Source organism: Ictidomys tridecemlineatus, chromosome 12 (assembly GCF_052094955.1).
Source record: "Ictidomys tridecemlineatus isolate mIctTri1 chromosome 12, mIctTri1.hap1, whole genome shotgun sequence".
Taxonomy (NCBI): Eukaryota; Metazoa; Chordata; class Mammalia; order Rodentia; family Sciuridae; genus Ictidomys; species Ictidomys tridecemlineatus.
Genome location: NC_135488.1, coordinates 35,432,394 through 35,455,530, shown reverse-complemented (window position 1 = coordinate 35,455,530; position 23,137 = coordinate 35,432,394). Strand labels below are relative to the sequence as shown.

At 46.3% G+C, this 23,137-nt stretch overlaps 1 long non-coding RNA gene and 1 pseudogene across 2 annotated transcripts in view; one reads left to right on the top strand and one right to left on the bottom strand.

The window, feature by feature from the left end:
* Window positions 1-1,280: 1,280 nt before the first annotated feature.
* Window positions 1,281-22,558, bottom strand: LOC144369226 (small ribosomal subunit protein uS5m-like; annotated as a pseudogene). Its single transcript, XR_013428706.1, has 12 exons — window positions 22,405-22,558; window positions 18,232-18,312; window positions 14,013-14,150; window positions 13,275-13,400; window positions 11,000-11,233; window positions 9,344-9,378; window positions 7,459-7,553; window positions 5,148-5,214; window positions 4,844-4,901; window positions 4,501-4,565; window positions 2,668-2,804; window positions 1,281-1,657 (listed from the first exon to the last, which is right to left on the bottom strand). The product of XR_013428706.1 is annotated as a small ribosomal subunit protein uS5m-like (transcript).
* Window positions 22,495-23,137, top strand: part of LOC144369227 (uncharacterized) — a 162,828-nt gene continuing 162,185 nt past the window's right edge. Inside the window, exon 1 of the long non-coding RNA XR_013428707.1 lies at window positions 22,495-22,627. This is a non-coding gene — a long non-coding RNA (uncharacterized LOC144369227). The remainder of the gene's footprint in view (window positions 22,628-23,137) is intronic.

Below are 23,137 nucleotides of genomic sequence, written 5' to 3'. Positions count from 1 at the left end.
CACACATACATGTATGTCCTGTCATACAAACATGTAAAATTGTCTGCAAGGGCACACATTAAATAAACAAGTATTACGCGCCTCAGGCAATCCTATTCACTATAAATACATACACATTTTTTTGCATTTTGTTTTTTTTGTACCAAATTTCTACATTATCTAGCAACTTGCAAAAGAAAAGTTTATTTTTTTCTGATACAAAATGTCTCTAAAGACTCGTTATGTTTGGACTTTAATCAAAGGATATGTATAATCAACAAATCAAGAGCATTGTATGTTTGCCCAGCCCTTTCTGAGACAGGGTCCTGCTAAGTTGCTGAGGCTGCACTTGAACTTGGGAAACTCCTGCACAGCCTCCTGAGCAGCTAGGATTACAGGTGTGTGCCACTGCACCAGCACAATGAGTTATTTTTAAGATTGCACCTCATTCTCTTTGCTGGCTTAATAGCTACAGCTCTGTGTCACGCTAGTGACTCCTTTACAATAGGGTTTAAGTGCACATCTTTACCTTAACCAGTCCACCTTCAAATGACCCCTTGAGAGAACCAGGTGACAGCATATTTCCAGGACTCCTGCCTGGTCTCTGTGTTGTTATCATACATTGCACATCTACATGTGTAAAAAAAATGTTGGCATTAATTGTGCTTTAACTACTCTATTGTCTTAAAGGCAATAAACTGGGGGACTGTGACAAGGGCCTACCTGGGTAGGCAGAGGATTGGGGGAGGATGGGGGCAGAGAAAGTATTCAAAGAAACAGGAAATGATGATCTGCCCACGGAGGAGGAACATGGTGGGTCACACCCCTTACAGGGGCCTGTGTCCACAATACTAAAGCATCTTTACAACTCAATGATAAAAACACAAATAACTCAATTTTTCAAATGGGCAAAAAGAGGTGAAGAGACATTTCTCCAGACACCACACAAGAGGTGTCAAGCGTGTGACAAGAGGTTCCTGCTGCTGGCACTTGATGTGCAAGTTGGAACAATGAGGCACTTCCTGCCACCAGGGCAGCCTGGGCCCTGCTGGAGGTGGGTGCAGCTGTGAGGGACAGGGCAGGAGGTCACCTCCCAGGGATGGGTCAGCCCGAGCGGGCGTCGGGCACAGCCACCACAGCCCTTCATGTCCCTGTGCACATTACCCCTGGGTGGGTCTTTTCCTGTCTCCCTGCTCCATTTGCTTTTGCTGGTTTCATGGAGTATTTAAAGTAGTCTTGAACTGAGGTCAGTACATAATGTCCCTGTCACACTGCCTGGCACAGATCACGTGATCAATAAATCAAAACTAGAATTATTTATTTGTAAATAAAGAAGGTTGAAATTACCTCAAAAAAGAAAAAAGAGGTGACACAGCAAGATGTGACGGGGGAGTCCCAGGCGCCTAGGGCAGCAGGCACGGTGTTGCAGTAGGGGAGCCAGGTGGCAGGAAGGTCAGGTGGAGGCCCTCTTGAGACCTGACCAAATAGAGCGCTTCATTCCCTGTGCAGCCTTCACCTCTTCCCAGTCCAGCCTGATGTCGGGAACCTCCTTTTCTGGCTCAGGATCCTTCCTCAAGGCCCCCCGGGGGGAGGCGACCAGGATGGGCAGGGGGCCACATTCCTCCCGGAATTCCACCACATGGAGACCTTTCTTGTCGGCCAGCTGTTGGTGGGTTTCCTGGGCAAGACCAAAGTGAGAACAGCAGTTAGGTCTCCGAGGGTCCCTGTGGCTATAGGAGTGAGAGGCACCACCACAGGGGTGGGGTGGGGGTGGGGGTGGGAGTGCAGAACCCACCAGAGAGCTTGGGGGAAAGAGCAGTGCCAGCTGATTCTGGGTGGTTAAACCACAGTGGCTGTCACAGGGGGATGCCTCAGCCCACCTTCCCACCCCAAACTGGGGTACGCCAGGCCTCGCCTTCCAAACTCCCTAAGCACGTGCCTGCTGGGCCAAGCACCAAGCCTGAACCTGGTGGAGCCCTGAGATCTAACAACCAAATCACAGGAGGTCCAGGGGGGAAAGGACATCAAGGACCCCACGGGTGCTCAACCCTGGAAACACTATGGGACAAAACACCTGACTTCTTCAACATAACAGCAGCAAGGGGGGAAGAGAGAGGGACAGACCAAGAGAGACTTAAAAGACACAGGAGAAACTTTAGAAGTGCTGACATCTTCTCAACTGGATTGAATCAAATCAACGGGATTGAATCAAAAACTGTGTAAAAAAAAAAAGTTTTTAAATCGGACGAATGGATAGATTTGAATGAACAGATTCGATACTTGATAATACTGAGTCATGATATTTAGGAATGGTAAGGGTACCATGACATTTTTTTTTCCCCAGTGCTGGGGATCAAACCTGGGCCTTAAGTGTTCCTAGCAAGCGTTCTACCATAGAAGTAAACGGATCCTTTAGATCCTCTAAAGGATCAGAATCAGAAACCACTTCTCAGGTTTCTGATTCTGATCCTTTAGAAATACACTGAAATATTTACGAATGAAATAAAATGGGACCTGAGATTTGGTTCAAAACGACTCGGTGAGGTGATGTTGAGAAACAAGATTAGCTCTGGTTGGGCAGCAGAGCCCTGGGGTCACTGCAGCAGGTGGCCATGGGAGCCCCTAGGAGACCCTCAGCACCTTGGTCTGCAGCACAGCCAGACCTGCTCAAACCCCAGGGAAGGTTACCTGGCGGGAGAGCCCATGGAAGAGGCCCCGGGTGAGGTTGAGCATGTTGACGGACCCAGAGACCTCGGCATACATGTCCTTGATGCCAATGAGCCGGCAGATGGTAATGATGGCCCTGTGGCAGCGCAGGCCGTATCCTAGGAGACAGGAAATGGACTGAGCACCTGCCAGCATGCTGTCTTTCGTGTGGCTCTGGGTTTAGGGAATGACATTTTGGCTTCACCACCCCCAGCTAGTGTGACTTCTAGGACGACATTTATTCAATGGTATGTATAAAAATTAAACAGAACATCTACCTTAAACGTAGTGGGGGGGAAACCACGATGTTACTTACATTAAAACTTTAGTGCCTGAAAACTCTTGGCCCTCTGCCCAGGCCAGCTCCCGTGTCCATGCCTGGTTACCATCAAGGGAGACGCCTGTCCTCACCCTCCTAGACCACTCAGCTGCCCTGGCAGCGACACCACTTCCCTCTCCTGGGAACACCTTCTGGCCTAAGTGGCAGCGTCTCCTGAATTGGTGGCTCCTGGAGTGCTTTCTCACCTCCCTGATGGCCTTCAGTGCTGGGGTGGTCTCCTCCCCTCTAGCCACGTGCCCTGCTCTTGGCCACCGGCAATCCCTCCTCCAGAAGAGCATCAAAAACACAAGCCAGGTCTGGGGCTATAGAGCAGAGCGCTTGCCCGGCATGTGTGAGGCACTGGGTTTGATCCTCAGCAAATCAAGGCTCCGGGGCACAACCTCTCACTGGCCATTGCTCTCTGAATTAAACAAAGACATCTGCAGGATCTTCCCCCCACAATATCATTATCTCACACACACACACACACACACACCGTGCCTGACCCCACTTACTGCACTGTCCTCACATGGCCTGTGCAGGAGGGCACACTGTACCTGGGGCACGCACCAGCCTGGAACGTTCTCCCAGACCTGCCCCTCTGCTCCTCTTCCTTCAGGATCTCACTCACACTGCCCCTGCTCAGAGGCCACCTCTGGCCACCCTGATGAAGGTGGCCCTCCTCCTCCTCTTGACAGCACTGAGGAAGGCACAAGGCAGTAGCTCAGTTGCTTAGGGCCTCACTAAGTTGCTGAGGCTGGCCTGCAACTTGCAATCCTCCTATCTCAGCCTTCTGAGTGTCACTGGGATTACAGGTGTGCACCACTGCGCCCAGCTCCTGACCTGAACTCCTGAGATTTAAAAAACTACAGTCAAATGAAACAGGTTCTTACTACAGAACTGCAAGCAAAATGCAAATCCAAATGTTTAAGAATTCTGCACCAAGAGTGCACTGGGTGTGACTGTCCCCATAACCAACACTGCCTGTGGCCTGTCCACAAGACAAGAAAGGCCATTTCTGCTCACCCAGTGCCTCAATGAATAGAGATCATAGAAGTTCAACAGTACTCAATGGTGAGGGGCTGGGGGAGCTCCGTGACAGCGCGTGCTTCACAGGTGTGGGGCTCTGCTTTAATCCCCAGCACCAAATAACAAGCCTAACACCACGACACTTGTAGAGGAACAGCACGTGACTGGCAGGAAAAAACACCGTCCAGCTGGGTGAAGGCTCCAGGAGGAACCACGTGCCCACTCATCCAACCAGACCACCACCACCTGCTCTGCATGCCTCAGCCACTCCAGGAACAGGCCTGGGCCTGTGCAGCCCGACCTTGGCTTCTTCCCCAGGAGCCTGCCCTTCCTCAGCCTAATTCAGGACTTCCATCTGTCACTCTCAGGATGAGTTCAAGGAGAGGCGAACAACCCCAGGGGGGAGGGTGGGACTGTGGTGCTTTCTCTGCTTTATGTTCAACAGAGAGTCAGAGCTTTCCAGTTACCTCTGGGCTGTTTCTTCATCTTGATGTGTGTGTCCTCTTATATCTCAAGGAGATGTCATGGAATACTGGGGGGTAAAGCAGACACAGGAGGGTCAGGCATGTGGCTTAATGTCTGCAAAAGCCACAGAGCACTGGGTGCTGCCCTAAGCAGCCAGCCCACAGGACACACAGACGCTGACCCCACTCATTCTCCTGCCACACCCCCGAGGCCAGGCTGTTTCCTCATTTTGCACATTTGTAAGAATGCAGTCAGAGCAACACAAAGACACCCATTGGGCATGTCACAGACACACCAGGACACAGTGGCATTCTGCAAATCTTACAAGAAAAGACCCACACTCACTTGTATGGTCTTCATACCGCTCTATGTAATGCAAATAGTGGATGGCTTTGTTCTTTGCCTGAAGAAAGGAAGGAACAAATTCTCCTAAATCTCTCGCTGGGTTTCAAAACTATTTTATAAAGTATTTTATTATATAAAATTCCACCTATGCACCTTAAAACATAAGGACTTAGCCACAATATCATTATCACACATACACTGACGATTCCTTCGTGATACGTGACTGTGTGCCTGCAGTGCCCCCATGTGAACACAGAGCTTTTCATCTTCTACTAAATGTTAACAAAGAAAAACATGCACGTACTTTCCTGAAAGCATCCACCCGCTCAGTGGCCTTCCCAATGGCAAAACGTTCAAAAGAAAAAGCAAAACTTATGAAAAGGAAAGCTACTCTGACCCAGCCTGTGCCTCTCCCCAGCTCCCAGTTTGGGCTCTACAGCATTTCACGCCCTTCTTTCAACTGCCCATGGAACACCTGCTCTGCACAACCAGCCATGAAGAAAGCCAGAGATGTGCTCATCTGTTCTGAGGCATTCGACAGACTTGACATTGAGATACATAACATTACCTTTTATAAATCTCTAATAAAATGAAATATACTCAATTTTTAAAATTAAGTATGCTCTATATTTATAAAAGGCAAATGTTTTGGGGCACTTGTGCAAAGAGATTAAAATGACAAGAAGGGATAGGGGAAAAATACATTGTTATAGAGTAAAACTATGATTTCAGTAGAATTTCAATTTTAATTAACCAGAAAAATAAACCTAATAGTTTCCAATTTGTAAATGCTTTACCCTAGGAAATGAGGTCTATCACAAGTTGCAGAAATGCTTCCATTATTTGCTGCCACCATTTATTATTTAATTTGAAAAAAGTACTTTGTTTTAAAATTACACACAGGAAAATAAAATAGGCAAGACATCTGAGGCCTGGGATGAAAAGGGCTTCAATTCCAGTTCCTAGTTTAAACAGAACAAAGTAAACCATGGAAGTCCTAGAGGGAAATATGAGTGCACTTACTTATAATCTTCAAAAGGAGACTTTCTAAGCAAAACACAAACCAGAAGTGACCTAGGACTGATAAATTTGCTATGTTAAGGTTTAAAACTTCTGTGGATTTTAAAGCTTCGATGTGGAAAAAAATCCAAAACTAAGTCAAAAGATGATAAGACAAAAAAGGCTCATGTCCTTAACTTACAAGAAGCTAATCCCAATCAATAAAGACAAGAAAACCACCCAATTAAAACAATAGGCAAAGCACCTGGACTGACAGATGTCCAAAGGGAAAGCGCAACGGCCAATGAACACGCAAAATGGCGTCGGCACTCTCCTAACTTAGAAAGTACAGGTGTAAACTGGGAGAGACGTTTCAGGGATCATACTGACAATCAGTAAAGTCTGATACTACTCAGGGCAAGGATGGGTGGTACAGAGGGACATAAACTGATGCAACCTTTGAGGAGATCTGGCAATACTTGACATTTACACCCAGTGCGGCAGCAATTTCAAGACATTTCTCCTATTTCTATATTTCCAAAAGTTCAACAAGCTCCATGTACAAAAAGGTCAATGTTATTGTTGTTGTTTGTAATAAATGATACAAATTTGGAAACAATAGGGATTGGGTCAAAAATCATGTCTATGCACACACTGGAACACTATGAAACCAATACCAGAAATCTGCTTATGCTAACAGAAGACCTCTGAGGGCAAAACCAAGCAAGAAGAGCAAGGTGCAAATTCATGGCTATAATAAGATCTCTGCTAAGCTTTTGATAAAAAGGTAAAGGGAGGTAACATGGACACAAAATTTCAGAAAAGATATTTTTGAAAAGAGACAACACTAACTGCTAACCATGGTCTCTTACAGCAACGCACTATCATGTCTTTTGCTTTTGCTTTGAAATTTTCAAAAGGAAGCAACAAACAGTTTTTCAGTTCTATGTGAACACATTTCAAAAACAAGATGTTCAGTAGGGAAACTTTAAAAGTCTAAAGAAGAAAATTTAAATGACTGACAAACCTGCTAACCCAAGTGAACACTTATCAGTCAGTGTACAGTCTTCTAGTTTTTTTCCTTGCATAGAAATGACTTTAAAAAAAAATCATGATTACATGACAAATTTTTAACCAAAATTACTTATTGTGTAAGTAATTTTTCACAATTCTTTAATGGCTATAGAATATTACTTTGGAGGCCTGTGGTTGTGGCTCAGAGGGAGAGCACTCGCCTGGCATGCGTGAGGCACTGGGTTTGATCCTTAGCACCACATAAAAAATAAAGATCTTGTGTCCACCTATAACTAAAAATAAATATTAAAAAAAAGAATATTATATTGGACAGCTATCCTGTAACCAGGCCCGATTGAACTTGTTCTAAGTTTTCACTATTATGCACCATACAATAGTGTCTTAAGCCCTTTAAAATACCCAGTCCTCAGATGTAGGCCTTAAGAGCTTTTCTTTCTTTCTCTGAGAAGCTTCGTGGTTTACCACCAGGTTTGTGAGCCCAGACCTCTAGGCGGCTCTATTAGTAGAAAAAGTGAGACTGGCAGCAGGGCCCTGGCTTCCAGCCGGGCAGCCAGGCCTCTTTGTGTCCAGCGTCACCCCACTCACCTGCAGCTCCCTGCCCATTCCCCACAGCCACCAGGACACGGACTGATCTCTTCCTTCCCTCTTTGGCTGTCATATTGAAAACATTTCTGACCTAAAAGACAAAATGCTTCATCAATAGGACAGCTGAAGAAAACTCTGAGGTAGAGGACGAGGACCTGCTGGCTCAGCCACACAAGGCTTGGTGCAGGACCCAGCACCTCCTCCAGTCTGTAGGCACAAAAGCAAACTTCCCAAACAAACCCTCCCTCTGAAGCATTTCGGGAACACAATGGAAATAAGACTTTCTCTTCCTATTTCATTGGGTTATTAGGAGAGTTAACTAAGATAATCTTTAAAGGAATTTACAACTACACAACTCAATGTACCCCATCTTAATAAATGTACACAGGAAAGAAAACACTATGGATTAAACTTTGAAATAGTTTAACACTGATTATAAGACAAATTCCAGTATCAAAGGTACTAAAATATCTTAGAAATGATGAAATGCAACGTAAGGAAAAAACTTCGCAGGACTGGACTGCTATGTTAAGGATCAGGCTTAAACAAGAATACAGAATTTGGAAACACCTATTCATTATAAACTTCAGGAAAATCTCCCATTTTTTCAGCCTATTTTAAAGGCCAGGAATTATGAAACTATTAACTAAACTGCTTAAATGACAGTTGTCCCCTTTCCTTCCTAGGAAGAAGTTTAAGGAAAAGGGAGGCTGAGGCCACACTTTTGAATGATCTTATAGGAAACAACCTACATATGAAAGACTCTTTCAGTGGGATTAACTTTCAAAAGCTATGAACTGGGGTGTGTGTAGGGGCACACGCCTGTAATCCATGTGACTCAGGAGACTGAAGCAGGAAGAAGGCAAAGTCAAGGCCAGCCTGGGCAACTTAGCGAGACCCTTCTCAAAATAAAGTTAAAAGGGCTGGGGATGTGGTTTGGTGGCAGAGTGTTTGCCTAGCAATGCACAAAGCCCTGGGTTCAATCTCTAGAATTGGGGTGGGGGGAATAACATACAATGGGATACCAACATAAAACACTTGTAAACATATTTTAAAAATTCCATAATATAACTGATATTGAAGAAATAATATACATATTCAGAGAGGCTTTGTCACAAATTTGATATATAACTTATTCCACAATTTGGGGAGGTACTGGGAATTGAACTCAGGGCACTTGACCACTGAGCCACATCCCCATCCCTTTTTCGTATTTTATTTAGAGACAGGGTCTCACTGAGTTGCTTAGGGCCTTGCTTTTGCTGAGGCTGTGGAACTCACCATCCTCCCTCCTTAGCCTCCCAAACTACTGGGATTTCAGCTGTGCACCACCGAGCCCGGCTCTGTTCCACATTATGAAACACTGATTAAATGCACAGTGCCAGCTCCAAGGAACACTGGCCATCAGAGAACCACCCTGGAAGGGTGGTTCAAGCACACCTGATACAGGATCTGTGAGCAGCCCAGAGACCACTGCCCTAGTCAAACTGCACACTGGCCATAACCTGAGGCTTTCTGCCCCTGCCCCTGCTCCTCCCAACCTGTTCTCTGATTGTGTCCTAGATACAACTGGTGTACAGCTCCACAAGAGGCCACCACATAGCACACTCTAGCTCCAGGAAGAAGGAACTTAACATAATCTCCAAATTGTGCTCCTGAATTTGCCCCTCACAAACCTCAATTTCATAGTCCCCACAAACCAAGGCAGCAGTGGGGACCACCAACATGAAGGAACTGAACTTCAAATTGTGTTAATTCCTCCCTGAACTTGAGTCTGTGTCCGAGAGATCACTGTCACCACAGCTCTGCTCAGCTTCTCCTGCCCACCCGACCCCGGCAACCTCTCCAGAGGACCCTGGGAGTTGAGCTCGGCAGGCCTACCTCGAGTATCCTGGTATCAAAGTCCTCATAGGTCTCTACAAGGAGAGAAGAAAAAGCACACAGATAAGAGCATCCACGCTGCTCACGTGGGGCAGCCTTTCCCAGGTGCCCTCAGACTTCTAATGGGAAGAACCTGAGCTCTCTGGTGCCGCTCTCCAGGCTGCGCCCCAGTTCCCATCATCCACGGGGACTGCCTGGCCTGACTTCACGAGCTCAGCCACGACTCTCTGACCGCAGCCTCCCCCTCTCCAGCTCCCTGCTGCCGGCTCCCGAGGCACAGGTTCCTGGAGCGCCGACACCTCCCGAGGCACAGGTTCCTGGAGCGCCGACACCTCCAGAACCTTCCTCGCTGCTTTCCCATCTGGTCTCCTGGGGTCTTCACAGCCTCTCTCACCAAAGTCCCTCAAAGACACCAAAGTCCCTCACTCCTCATAGATCTCGCCAACGTCCTCAATCCCCACACTTTTGTCTCTACCGCCCTCTCCAGGCCAGAACCCACGCAGCTGTCTGGTCACAAGTGGCCTGCTGCTGCTGCCGGGACAGATCAGAGCCTGGCCTACGCTCACCACTCTCAACTGCGGGTCTGACCCGCTAGGGAACTCCCGGCTCCTCAGCTTTCAGTTCTCTTAATTCAGCCTCTGCTCACCACCACAGCTGTTTCCAACACTCCCCAATTCTCTTGCTTTTACTTATTACAGAAAATCTCAATTACAAAATAAAATAGGAGAGCAGAATAAAAGCTTCTGTACCTAGCAGTCGGCTTTGAAAGCGGTCAGCTCAAGAGTCAATCTTCTTTCCTGGACACTGCCAGGGTCCCACCCACTGGGTGATAGTGAAGCCAGTGCCAAGTGCCACCTTCTCATCAAGAAATATTCTGGTGGCCATGTTCACCAATGCCACTATCTGGCTTGATGACTCCTCACCAAAGCTACCAGATACCAGGTGACCTCCCCGCCTTTCCACCCCCATTGCACAGGCTCACCCAAACCTGCACCCTGCGCCTGCTGGCTAACAGCAGCCTGTCTGTCTAAACTCTGGATCTGGTTACTGGGGACTTGGCTCGTGGGCAGGTCCTCTCCCTCCCAGACCTCCACCCTCCTGCACGCTCGCCCCATCCTCTCCAGCCCAACCGTTCCTCTACTTTGAGCCAAACTCCTGTTTGCTTCCTGCTCTCCCACTCACTGGCAAGAGCAAGATTTTCAGGTGAATCTGCCTTTGTGGGGAGGGGGAGGCTTTGTTTTCTAATTCAGCCTAAGTGTCGTCAGTTTTTGTTTCATGTTTGCTTTTACGAAGGCTTAGTGACAACTCTCTGGGGTCTCTCAACTCTGCTGTTAAACAGCACTCCAAGCCTGAGGCCACGTGTTTGGGAAACGCTGTGCCCTACAGATCTATAATGCACACCACCATGTCTAAGGCACCTGCTAAGGCACTGGGACCCAGGGCTTTCCATCCTGTTGGAGGAACACTTCCTGGTTACAGGCCTCTAGTGTCCCACAAATGCAACCGGGATAACAATGTGGAAAGTTCGTCAAAGAGGTCAAATTCTTTTTTCAGAAAGGGTAATCTAAACAGACAAGTAAACAATAAAATTATTTTCAGAAACACTGTAGGACGATACGTCCTGTACCAAAGGCAAGCAAACCAGGCCTCCACTACCTCCATTGGGACCAGGGTCCGGGGGACCGACACTGAGGCCACCCCATGTGTTCCCGCTCCAGCCTCGCTCCCGCTTCACTTTCATCCTCCGCTTCCGGTCCCACTCTTCCCTCTGCTGGAGCATGTCAGCCGCCACCTGCTCCTGCTCCTCCTTGCTCCTCTGGGCAATGGTCTGCACGGCTCCATTTCTCATGAGAGGGGCATTCAGACCCGGCCACAAGAAGCCGGAGCGTCCTGAAGGGTAAAGATTATAGGTAAGTGACAACTTCTAAAAGGTGCTCACTCTTCATGTTGCTAAGATGCCAGGGAACGCGTGCACAGACACCAGCACAGTATTGTGGTGTTGGAGCTGATGCGATCACTTGGCAGGTGACCTGGCACTGTCACAGTTTTATGCACATCTACCCTACAGGCATGTGACCGCATTTTCACTTTTACCAAGAGAAACACTCGTGAGGCCTGTGAGCGCTAAGATGTCTGCTGAAACACGACCTGTAATGCAGGTCGGCAACAGAGTCGGCAACAGAGGAACGGCTGAACGCACAGCCAGCAGGTGCCATATCCTGCACAAAATCAAAAGCCGTTGCTCTCGGGCTGGGGATGTGGCTCTCAAGCAGTAGTGCGCTTGCCTGGCATGCGCGCGGCGCGGGGTTTAATCCTCAGCACCACATACAAATAAAGATGTTGTGTCCACCAAAAACTAAAAAATAAAATATTAATTTCTCTCTCTCTCTCTCTTAAAAAAAAAAAAAAAAAAAAAAAAACGTTGCTCTCCAGGTTCTGATGTGGAATGATTTCTAAGACATGTTATTATTATTACTTTTGGTTCTGGAAATTGAACCCAGTGGCGTTCTACCACTGAGCCACATCCCCAACCCTTTTTATTTATTTTGAGACAGGGTCTCACTAAATTCTTGAGGCGGGCCTTGAAACTTGTCATCCTCCTGCCTCAGCTTCTCCAGTCGCTGGGGTTAAGGGGTTTGCCAACCATGTCCAGCCCTGAGACCTCTTATTGGGTTAAAAAAAAAAAAAAAAAAAAAGCAGATTATACAATTGCATGTACCATATAGTATAATATTCTTTTTCTTTTCTTTTCTTTTTAAAGACGATATCTATTTCTTTTAGGGAATTGATACAAAAGCGCGCACCAGCACACACAAAAACAACTGAAGGAAATACCAATATGAGACCAGTGGCCCCTCAGGGGAGACAATGGGAATGTGGACGGCAGGAAGGACATCAGGGGCTTTTAGTTTTCTCTACACTCTGCGTTTTTACTGAGAAGGTATGCATACGATTTTTATAATTTGAAAACATAAATTATAGCCAGACACAGTGGTGCATGTGAGCAGTCCCAGCTAGGTGGGAGGCTGAGACAGGAGGGAGGTTTTAACCTGCAAGTTCAAGACCAGCCTGGCAAGACCAGATGGCAAGACCTGTCTCAAGAATAATAATAATAATAATTATTATTATTATTATTATTAACATTATTAAAAATAAATAACAAATGCTTAAAAACTAAAACAAGATACAAGTAGTAAAAGCACCCAAGCAGATGTGCAATCTTAGAAGTGCAGCACAAGGTGCTTCCTTTATTTCTGAAAGGTTGTTAGTATCAAAAGCGATGAGTCTGCACAACAGTAAAAATAAGCCAATTCAAGTTCACCTATCCTATTTTTGCTTTCAAAAGCACAAGTATAAACAATCACATCACCACGTGAAGGACCAAGGCCAAGTGCGGCCCACCAGCTGATTTGTAAATAAAGTTTTACCGGAACACAGCTGGGCCTGTCCAACCATGTGCTGTGCAGGGCAGTTTCTGTGTGACAGCAGCCCAGCTGAGTAGCGGCAACAGGCCCTGTGACTACAGATCTGCTCTTGGTCACTGTCTTCTCTGGGCAGGGGAAGCCTGCCAGCTCTCTGCGAGCTCCACCTGCCTGCACTGGGCTGTGTGCAGCACAGGACCTATCACAGCTGTGCCCCATGGAGTACGTGACACTCTGGGGCAGCTGGTAAGCCCCCTGGTTGGACTCTAAACCATGGATTCTTATGCACTTAATGAGAATGTTTCCAGTTTGCCAAATATCCATAAAATCGGGGGAAAACACTTTAAAAGCACATAGACTCTTTTTAGAACAAAGTTTGCCGTTGGGCCCCCCCAGGCCTCCCTCAGACCCAGCTTGCTTGCTATTTCTCCCCTTCCCAAGATCATCAGTTTCCCACCCCAAGTTCAGGACCAAATCTGAAAACTGTCAAAACAACCAAACACGTTTACCTTCACCAATGACCTGACCCCTGTTCAGATCCTTCCTTCTCTTTTTTTTGCTTCTTTTGCCTCTTCCTTTTCTTGCCCCAGCACCAGTCTCTGCTAAAGCACCTTTCCAGAGCTCATCTGCTGTCACTGTAAGGAAACGGGGTTTTGAAAAACTCTGTAGTTGTAAAGCAAAGATCTACACTCTCCTAAGAATAAGAAAGGCCACAAAGCCCAGCTTCATCCATGTCACTGAGGGAATGAAAATAAAATAAAATCATACAGTGAACATAAAACATGATTACATTTGGAAAACACAAGAGGAGACAATTCCACTTTGTTTCCACAAAAGATGGCTAACATTAAATCCCAGTAAGTCCCTGACCAGTAAGTAGACTTGCTTCCCTGATGTCTGCCAATCACAACTCAGGTCTCAGTAGTGACGTCTCTTGAACTTCTCCAAATGATATGTCCTAGCAAAGGCCCAGCTAAAAACAGTAAGGGCCTTCTTGGTGTGACTCTAAATCAGCAGGGTATCTGGGGCACAATTCAATACTTCTAGGCCTTGGGTGCCCCAAATGAGGGGCTCAGATAAACTAGTGCTCTCCAAATACAGCTGTAGCACATGAGATAATTCTAGTTGCATTTTTAGTTGAATAATCACTAAAATGTTAATTCGTTTATGACAGAAGAAAAATTAAGATAGGAAAGCACCCCTACTTTCCTGTTGCAGGAAGTGGAAGTGTGTGCCAGTCTACCTACATTTAGTGAAGAAGCTGAAGGGTCTGTACTGCTGGCCTGACCGGCTGGTGGGAGGAGAGATACAGCACTGTGTCTGTAGCGCATGACTCAAGCTGGTGAAGTGTCGGCTGTCTCTGGTTCTCTGCAGTGACAAAGGGCCTACAGAGAGATGAAACAAAACCAAGTTAGATGCTCCCTGGCTGTGGAGCTGCCAGCACCAAGTAACTGTGACTTGATGAAAATAAGTCTCTAAAAATTCTAATCTTTTAAGAATCATATTTTGAGGACAATTGTTATTTAAAAAATAAAACCAAACTTTTAGGAATGAAAGCCACCTAAATGCCCTTCCTAGAGAGGTCATGGTTCATTTCCACAGTGGATGTCCCAGTCTCAAGAAAGCTCTGTACAGCCAGGGTTTCTGCCCTGCATTATCCAGCCCAAGCTCCTGGGCTGCTCTGGGCAAATGGCGCCCTCTGCTGTATGCAGCTGGGCAGTGGAAAGATGAGGAAAGACCTTCAAGTGAAACTCTTCAGAAGAACAAGACTCAATGTGTAGAGGGTACCCTGCCCTTTATGTTCAAAACACAGGGAAGCAGGGAAGGCATGCTGTAGACAACTCCAGAAGATCAGGCAAGAGACTGAGGAGCGGCTGCCTCTGTGGAAGAAAACAGGGGCACTTAAGGTTGGATGTGAAAGACCCGCATTTTTGTATTTTGAGGGATTTTTTTTTTTTTAACCACATGCATCTATTACTTGAGAAAAGGTTTTAGAACAGCCATGTCTGAGAGGAAGCCATCTGACCAGTCCCAGGGATGGCGGTTTCACGTGAGGAAGAAGGCAGAGGTGACAGGAACAGGTGGTGATGAAGGAGTGGGACAGTGCTGGCAAGATCAGTGCATGCACAGATTCTTGAGCTCTGTGCTTCACTAGAGAAGTGACAGGATTCAAACAGCCCTGGAGGGAAAGTGGCCTTTAGGGTATTGGCTTGATAAACACAAAACAAAAACCTGACAACAGCTGTTTTCAAGTCTGAGTGAAGCCATGCAGAGGACAGTAACTGCAGATTCATCAGCAGCATCAACCATGACTCACAGGACCAGAGAAAGAAAGCGGGTAAGGACAGGGAGAGTGACATCTAAGGGTGGTAGGAAGCCATCGAAATACTTCCACTGAATACAGAGACCCAAACACAAAGGGATAATCTTTGATTACTGGACAGCACTTAATACAACCATTTTGTTTCAAATGTAGGCCTATGAGATACATTTGCCAATGCCACAAGGAACTGGATGACTGGATGAGATTTCAACACTAATTTCGATTCCAGATGATTTGCTCACCTGTGGGGAGGGAGATCGCACCTAGCACACAGATGTCCTCTAGACCTGTAGCCCACCTGATGAACTACCAAATAAAGCCAGAAAACATTGGGTCTTCATTTTTTTTGAAGTTGTTGATGGATCTTTATTTATTTATATGTGGTGCTGAGGATCAAACCTAGTGCCTCACATGCTAGGCAAGCACTCTGCTACTGAGCTACAACCCCAGCCTTGGGTCTTCATTGTTTAACAAACCAGAACTTCATCATTACAAATCTCATTCTGCTATACACAGCCTTTCTTGTAAACACCTTCATCTTCAACACATATCTAATATTAAAACATTTCATCTTGCTCTGTTCAGCATTATAATCTTTAATGTAGTTCAAGAAGTGTAAAAATTATTAACAGATTTTTTGGAAAGACTGAAATATCACTCATAGCTAATAATGTACCCAGCCTAAAAGAAACCAACTGTCAAAAATAAAAAAAAAATCAACTTTAGAATTTAGAAATAGCCACTTGTTTTTTGTTTGTTTGTTTTAATGGGAGGCAGGGAAGAACTGGGGATTGAACCCAGGGCTTTGTACACATTAGAAATAGTCACTTTTTCTGGGTGCATGGCACATGGCTGTAATCCCAGTGACTCAGGAGACTGAGGCAAAGGATTGCAAGATCGAAGCCAGCCTTAGCAAATTAGCAAGAACCTGTTTCAAAATAAAACATAGGTCTGGGATATACCTCAGTTGGTAGAGTGCTTGCCTTGCATGAACAAGGCCCTGGATTCAATCCCCAGCACCATCAAAAAAATAAACAAAGAAAAAATATATCAAAAGGGCTGGTTATGTAGCTTAGTGATAGGGTGCCCCTCAGTTCAATCCTCAGTACCACCAAAACAACAGTCAATTTTCATGCACACCTGTATAAATGGTTTTGCTTACATTGTGTCACGATTTTTTTTTTAATATTTTATTTACATTTTAGTTTTCGGCAGACACAACATCTTTGTTTGTATGTGGTGCTGAGGATTGAACCCGGGCCGCACCCATGCCAGGGGAGTGTGCTACTGCTTGAGCCACATCCCCAGCCCCGTGTTATGATTTTTTAAAGAAGAAAGTTCAGTAGTTCAGGCTGAGTCACGTTCTGAAGCTCACTTACAGATCACAATCCACCTCACTTATCAACTCTGTTCTGATCCTTTGAGTTCTTATTAAGTTTAGGTCATGAGACCCCAGACTCAGGAAGCAACAACCCTGCAGCCTAAAGTGGGATAGGCCACAACCCCTCAGGTGGGGACGGAGAGGCCCCCAGGGTTCTACCTCAGCACACATCACGTTCTACACCAAGAACTCCTTCCTTCTCACTTGGGTCTCTTCTAGGAAAACTGGTTGGTGAGAGATTTTAGAAAATTTATTACTATGTTTCTGACTAATTTGTTGCAGCATTTAGAAAAATAGAGTGATAAGGAAAGCAATCAACTTCTTAAAAGTCAGGCAATTATGAATTTCAGGAAAAAATGTAACAGTAGAATACTACCTAGCTCCACTCTGAATGTGCACATAATTTAATAACAAAAACAATGCCCAGAGATTCAGTCCAAACTCGGCTTCTACCTATACTGGAAGAAAGTAAGGGTAAGGATAGACTGTTACATCTCCAATTAGCATAACAATGTTGTTTAAAGAAGACTGAGTGTATTTAGAAATATAACCAGAGGAAGGTGAAAGAATTAGTGTTCCTAGATGATGGGAAGGAGCAGAAAAGGACTAGGAATGAAAGCTCTGAGCCTTTTACGACCTTTTGGAAACTCAATTTTTTTTTTTTTTTTTTTTTTTTTTTACTTCCGGTGTGGAGCTGGGGATTCAATTTCGGGCCTTGGGCACCCTAGGCAAGGCTCAACCTCTGAGCCGCACCCCCAGCCTGAAAGTTAATATTTTAAGGAATAGCACAGCAACCTGCAGTGAGGACAGCTATCCCTATCAGGCCCTACACCGGCTCAGGTCAGGGCAGTGCCTGGCACATGTTAAGGGGTAAATAAACTGTTTATAAATCAGTGAGTGAATCAACCAAGCAACAAATCAAACTGGTTGATTCACAGTGGGTGTGACAGGTCGTAGGAAATCTGCCATTAGGGAGAAAGCCCTGTCAGCTGGACTTCTCCCAGGATCTCCAAGGCATCTCACAGGTGGGTCTACAAGAGGAAAAGGCAGGAGACCCACAGGGAAGCCCAGCACTCAGGAGTCCCAGAAGCTCAAGGTGAAAGGGCCAGGCTTCCTTGCACAGCAAGGTTGGCCTGGACTTCCCAGAAGGCAGCTGAACAGAGGCCCTGCACTATGTCAAGGAAGTCTGTGTCCACAGGAGGGGGCATCACAACAGCCAGAAAGCTCTGGGACCAGCCCTGCTTCACTGGCTGTGTGATTTCTTTCATTCTTTTTTGGGGGAAGGTACTGGGCATTGAATTCAGGGGTATTTAACCACTGAGCCCCATCCCTAGTCCTTTTTATTTTTATTTTAAGACAGAGCTGGCCTTGAACTTGCAACCTCCTGCCTCAGCCTCCGAAGTCACTGGGATTACAAGTGTGCACTACTGTGCCTGGCCTGGCTGCATGATCTTGAACAAGTCACTTGGCTTCTCAGAGATTCACCTTATCATCTCTAAAATGCGAATAAGCTCATGAAAGCCAGTGTGAGGGCTGAACAAGGTGGTATGTTTCAAGCCTAGTGCACAATACCTACTCAAAAATGGCAACCATTATTTTTTAAAGCCTTGAACTACAACAATTGCACTCATAAAAAATTTGAAAAATACTCAAGACGGTACAATACCATCATCAAGGACATGCCTTGTCCATTCACATTTTCAAATCTACAGAAACTCTTATTAAATCTTATGAGAACAGATACTTCCCAAATGAATCTCACCATTGCTGAGAGTGGTCTTCAGCGCCAAAACAGAAGCTGTTGGAAAGGTGTTCAGGGAAAGCTGCCAGCACCAGAAATGACCTGTCAATTAAAAATAAGTAAATAAATATTTTTTGGTTCCAGTGCTGGGGTTGAACCCAGGGCCCGGAGCCTGCAGGCACGTGCTTCACCACTGAGCCACATCCCCTCTTCGTTTTTTGAGAAAGGGTCTCCCTAAGTTGCCCAGACTGGTTTCCAACTTGCAATTCTCCTGTCTCAGGCTCCCAAGTTGCTGGGATTACAGATGAAGGCCTCTGCACTCAGCAAAAAGTGGAGTTGTTTTATGGTGTGGGCAATAGAACCCAGAGCCTCACATATGCTGGGCAAGTGCTTTACCACTTAGCTATGTCCACAGGCCTCCAACAAGAATAAATAAATTTTAAAGATACATTCCTACATGAAGAGGGACATTTAAAATAATAAGGTGAGCCACCTACTGTGGCACAAACCCGCAACCACAGATACCGAGGAGGCTAAGGCAGGGGAAGTGCAAATTCAGGTCTGGAGATATAAAGGGTTGAGGATGTGGCTCTGTAAAGCACAATAGGGTGCAATGCCCAGTACCCCAAAAATAAATAAAACAGTAACATTCACAGAATAATACCATCCACAGAATTAAAGAACTAAGAGAAGTGGATGAGTGATTTCCAGGCTTAGTGACCACTGGCCAGGTAGCTGCCATCATGCTGCACCTTCTCTTCACCCTCCCATCAACCAGGCTTCATGCTTGGCAGTCACCTTAAAAATCCCTCTGCCGTGGGCCACACCTCTGCTGCGGTCCTGTTGCCACTTCTTTGTTCAGGCCTTAGCATCACTCAGACACAGGTTCAAGGTTTTTTAATGGGTCTCCCACCTCTCCCCTTGTATTTACCACCTTTCTACAGTAAGAGGCTTCATCAATTAACAGCCCTGACATGTCCTTCCCTGGCTTCCTGCTGCCAAGTTACAAATTCTGGGCACAGCCTGCAGGACTGCCACATGGCCCCAGGCTTCCACACCAGCCTCCTGCTGCCCCTGCCCCACCCTCCCCATAGCCATCCAAACACACAGTTAGTCTTGAATTCGCTCTCATACACTTTTGTATATGAGATCCTGGATCCACCAGATCCTGGATGCTCAGCAGCTCTTGTGAAACCTCCACCCTCTGGAGCCCCCACAGCACCAGGCTGACTGTACCTCCCTGTGCAACCCTTCATACAGTGTGGTTCTCCAGAACACACTTAGACAGCATTTGTGGGCAACTGGTTTTTGGCAGAGGGACCATGACCATTCAATAGGGGAAAAGGAATGTGTTCAATAAATGGTGTTGGAATAACAGGGTGTCAACCCATAGAAGAATGAAGTTGGGGGGCTGGGGAGATAGCTCAGTGGTAAAGTGCCTGCCTAGCACACATGAGGTCCTGAGTTCAATCCCCATCACCACATAAAAAAAAAAAAAAAATAAACAACAATAAAAAAGATATTAAAAAAATACAACTTAATTATTTGGGGCTGGGGATGTGGCTCAGGCATTAGCGCGCTCGCCTGGCATGCGAGCGGCCCGGGTTCGATCCTCAGCACCACATACCAACAAAGATGTTGTGTCTGCCGAGAACTAAAAAATAAATATGAAAAATTCTCTCTCTCTCTCTCTCTCTCTCTCTCTCTCTCTCTTTAAAAAAAAAAAAAAAAAAAAAAGTATGAAGTTGGAGCCCTACCTCACACCTTATGTACAACTTAATTCAAAATGGACTAAAGACCTGAAGGTAAGAGCTACAACTATAAAACTCCTAGAAGAAAAACAGAGGTAAATTATCATGACCTCGGGTCTAGCAATGTTTCTTAAACATAACTCCAAAAGTACAAGTGATAAAAAGAAAAAAAAAGAAAAAAACCCATAAACCAGACTTCGCCAAAATTTAAAACCTGTGTTTCGAGGATGGGGATAAAGCTCAGCTCAGCGGTAGAAGAACCAGCATGCCTGGGTTCAGTCTCTAGCACTACAAAAACAAATAAACAAAAACCTTGTATGCCTCAAAAAAACACGATCAAGCCAGGCTTCGTGGTGCATGCCTATATTCCCAGCAGCTCTAGGGGCTGAGGCAGGAGGATTGTTGAGTTCAAAGCCAGCCTTAGAAAACCCCTAAGCAACTCAGTGAGACCCTGTCTCTAAAAATATATATATAAACAAGGGTTGAAAATGTGTCTCAGTGATTAGGCACCCCTGGGTTCAACCCTCAGTACAAAAAAAAAAAAACCAAAAACCAAAAAACCCACAAACTATTAAGAAAGTTAAAAAACAACATATGGAATAAAATTCTGCAAATCATACATCTGATTAGACATCTTTAGAACTCCTTACAATTCAATAATAAAATGAAAACCCAATTTTAAAAGAGCCAAAACACTTGAACAGACATTTCTCAAAAAAACATGTAAAAATGGCTAATAAGCACATGAAAATACATTCATTATCCATCAGGGAAATGCAAATCAAAATTTCAAATTAATACCATTTCATACTCACTAGGATGGCTATAATCAAAAGAACAGATAATAAGAAATGTTGCTAAAGAAAAATCAAAACCCTCACTGTACCCTCAGGTACTTTGAAAACATTCTGGCCATCCCTCAAGTGTGGAATTACCATTTTATCCAGCAACTCCATTCCCAGGCACATACTCAAGAGAAAAGAAAATAGACACACAATGTAAAAACATGGCATGCTGATGTTTACAGCAACATTAGGCATAATAGCCAAAAGATGGAAAACAACCCAAGTGTCCCTCAACTGATGAGCAGATAAAGTGTGGTGATGGACACGTTACAATTCAGCCCTAAGAAATTCAGGATGATACATGTTACAATGTGGATGAATCTTGATGACCTTGCACTGAATAAGCCAGCCATGTATGTGGTTCTACTTACATGAAATGTCTAGAACAGGAGAGCTAAGAAGAGTGGAAAATAGATCAGTGGTGGCAGCAGCTAAAAAGCTTCCTTCTTGGAGTGATAAAAATGTTCTAATTAGATTATAATGATAAATGCACAGGTTTGTGCAAATATTGTGCACTTCAAATAGATGAACTGTATGGTATGTGAATTATAGTTCAAGAAAGCTGAAAAAAAAAAACAAAAAACAATAGTTATACACAAGAAGACAAAAAAGGGGGGGACGGGGAAACACACTTTGGTGTCAGGAATTTTGGGTGCAAAAACCTATGTCCCTTGCTCAATCTATGTGGCTCCCTCCACCACCTGTATAAAGAGTATAATAACAGAATCTACTCCATAAAGGGACTGGGAAGGCAGTGAGGGAAAACGCATGAACAGAGGAAGACAGGGGCTGGCACACAGTTCAGACTCATGAAGGAAGACAGCCTTGAAATACTAGGAGATGGGGAAAGAAAAATAAAAGGGAAGAGACAATCATAAAGACAAAAGAAAAGAATATTAAGGTCAGATTTTCTGCCAAGATTGCTGGTGAAATTTTTTGCTACAAAATGAGTTACCAAAAAAAAAAAAAAAAGGACTTTGAGGGTTTTAGGGGGCTTTGAGTTCCACAATTGGAAATGCTGAACTGTGGACTTAACAACAAAATAGGGCAGAGAAGGCAGGCGGCGGCCACGCAGCGGCCCTGGAGCCAACCTTAGGCAACACAGCAGCAGGGCGCCTTCCTAGGGTGCACACAACCCACCAGGGCCCCGGGGGACAGGAAAGGCGACACTGCGGGCTGACGTCCGAGTCATCCGTCTCTGCACGGAGGCCACCGGCCAGCTGGAATTCAGCTGACGGAGGCCAGTGCTCTCCGACTCCACCTGGACAACCACCATCACCTTCAGAGCCCCGCGGGCGCCTCTCAGCCCCGAACCCGGTGGGCATCACCATGTGACCCGGGGGGTCGCGCCTGCCCGCCTGGAAAGCAAGCCTCGCCAGTTCCCTCCTCTTCACCAAAACGAACCGTGAAGAACCGACTACACTTCACGTCACTTTACAGCCAAGTGCCCCGACGCCAGAGAGGCAGGGAACGCGCGCAAGGTCACCCAGCGGTCCCGGGCTGGATGGGAGAGCCGCGGGACGCTGCTCACTTCCCTCCGCCCGGACTCCCTCAAGCCCTGGCGACCCCCGGCTCCCGCGCCCCCTCCCCGCGCTCACCGGTCGACACACCGCACACCGCAGGAAAGCGGCCCTCAGCGCGCACCGCCGCCGCCATGCTGAAGCGCGAGCCCCGCCTCCTCCCTCCGGGGCAGCCGGTCCTTCGCCTGCCACGAGGCTCCTCGTCAAACGGCGGGCCCCAGCCCTGGGCTGGAGGTGCGAGACCCGAGGACCACGCCGTAGCCCATATCGCGTTGGAAGGATTATCCGGATGGGCCACAGGGTAGGTTGGATCAGGCGTAGCCGCGGACAGCTCCGCGGGGTCCTCGCGCTAGGGCCCGGGGGCGGGGCTGGGGCGGGGCCAGCCCCGGGCGCGGGTCGGCGAGTTGGAGGCGGCCGCTTGTGAGCGCCTGGGAGGTCGGGCTGGCGCAGCGAGCTCTCCAAGCTACCCCTGGCCGGGACCCACGAAGTGTAGGGAGGATCCACAGGGTGGATAAGACAGGGTGGAGAGATTGAAACCCGCTCCAGGAAAGCCCTGGAGTTTTGCAGATGAAGTACTTTGCTCGAGTTTCACAGGCATTTCTGCATTTATTCTGATTCCAACGTGTGGTCGTCACACACGCGTATCCCAGGGTTTTCCCGTTCATCTCAGGCTCCGCTTTATGCAGTCTGTTCTTGCACAAATGATGCACAAACCTGCCACAAAGGACGGCAGGAATGTGTTGTGAGAAACGGACTCCTGCTCAGATAGTCTTTAACGATCGATCGGATCAAGGTTAGAATGTTCAGATAT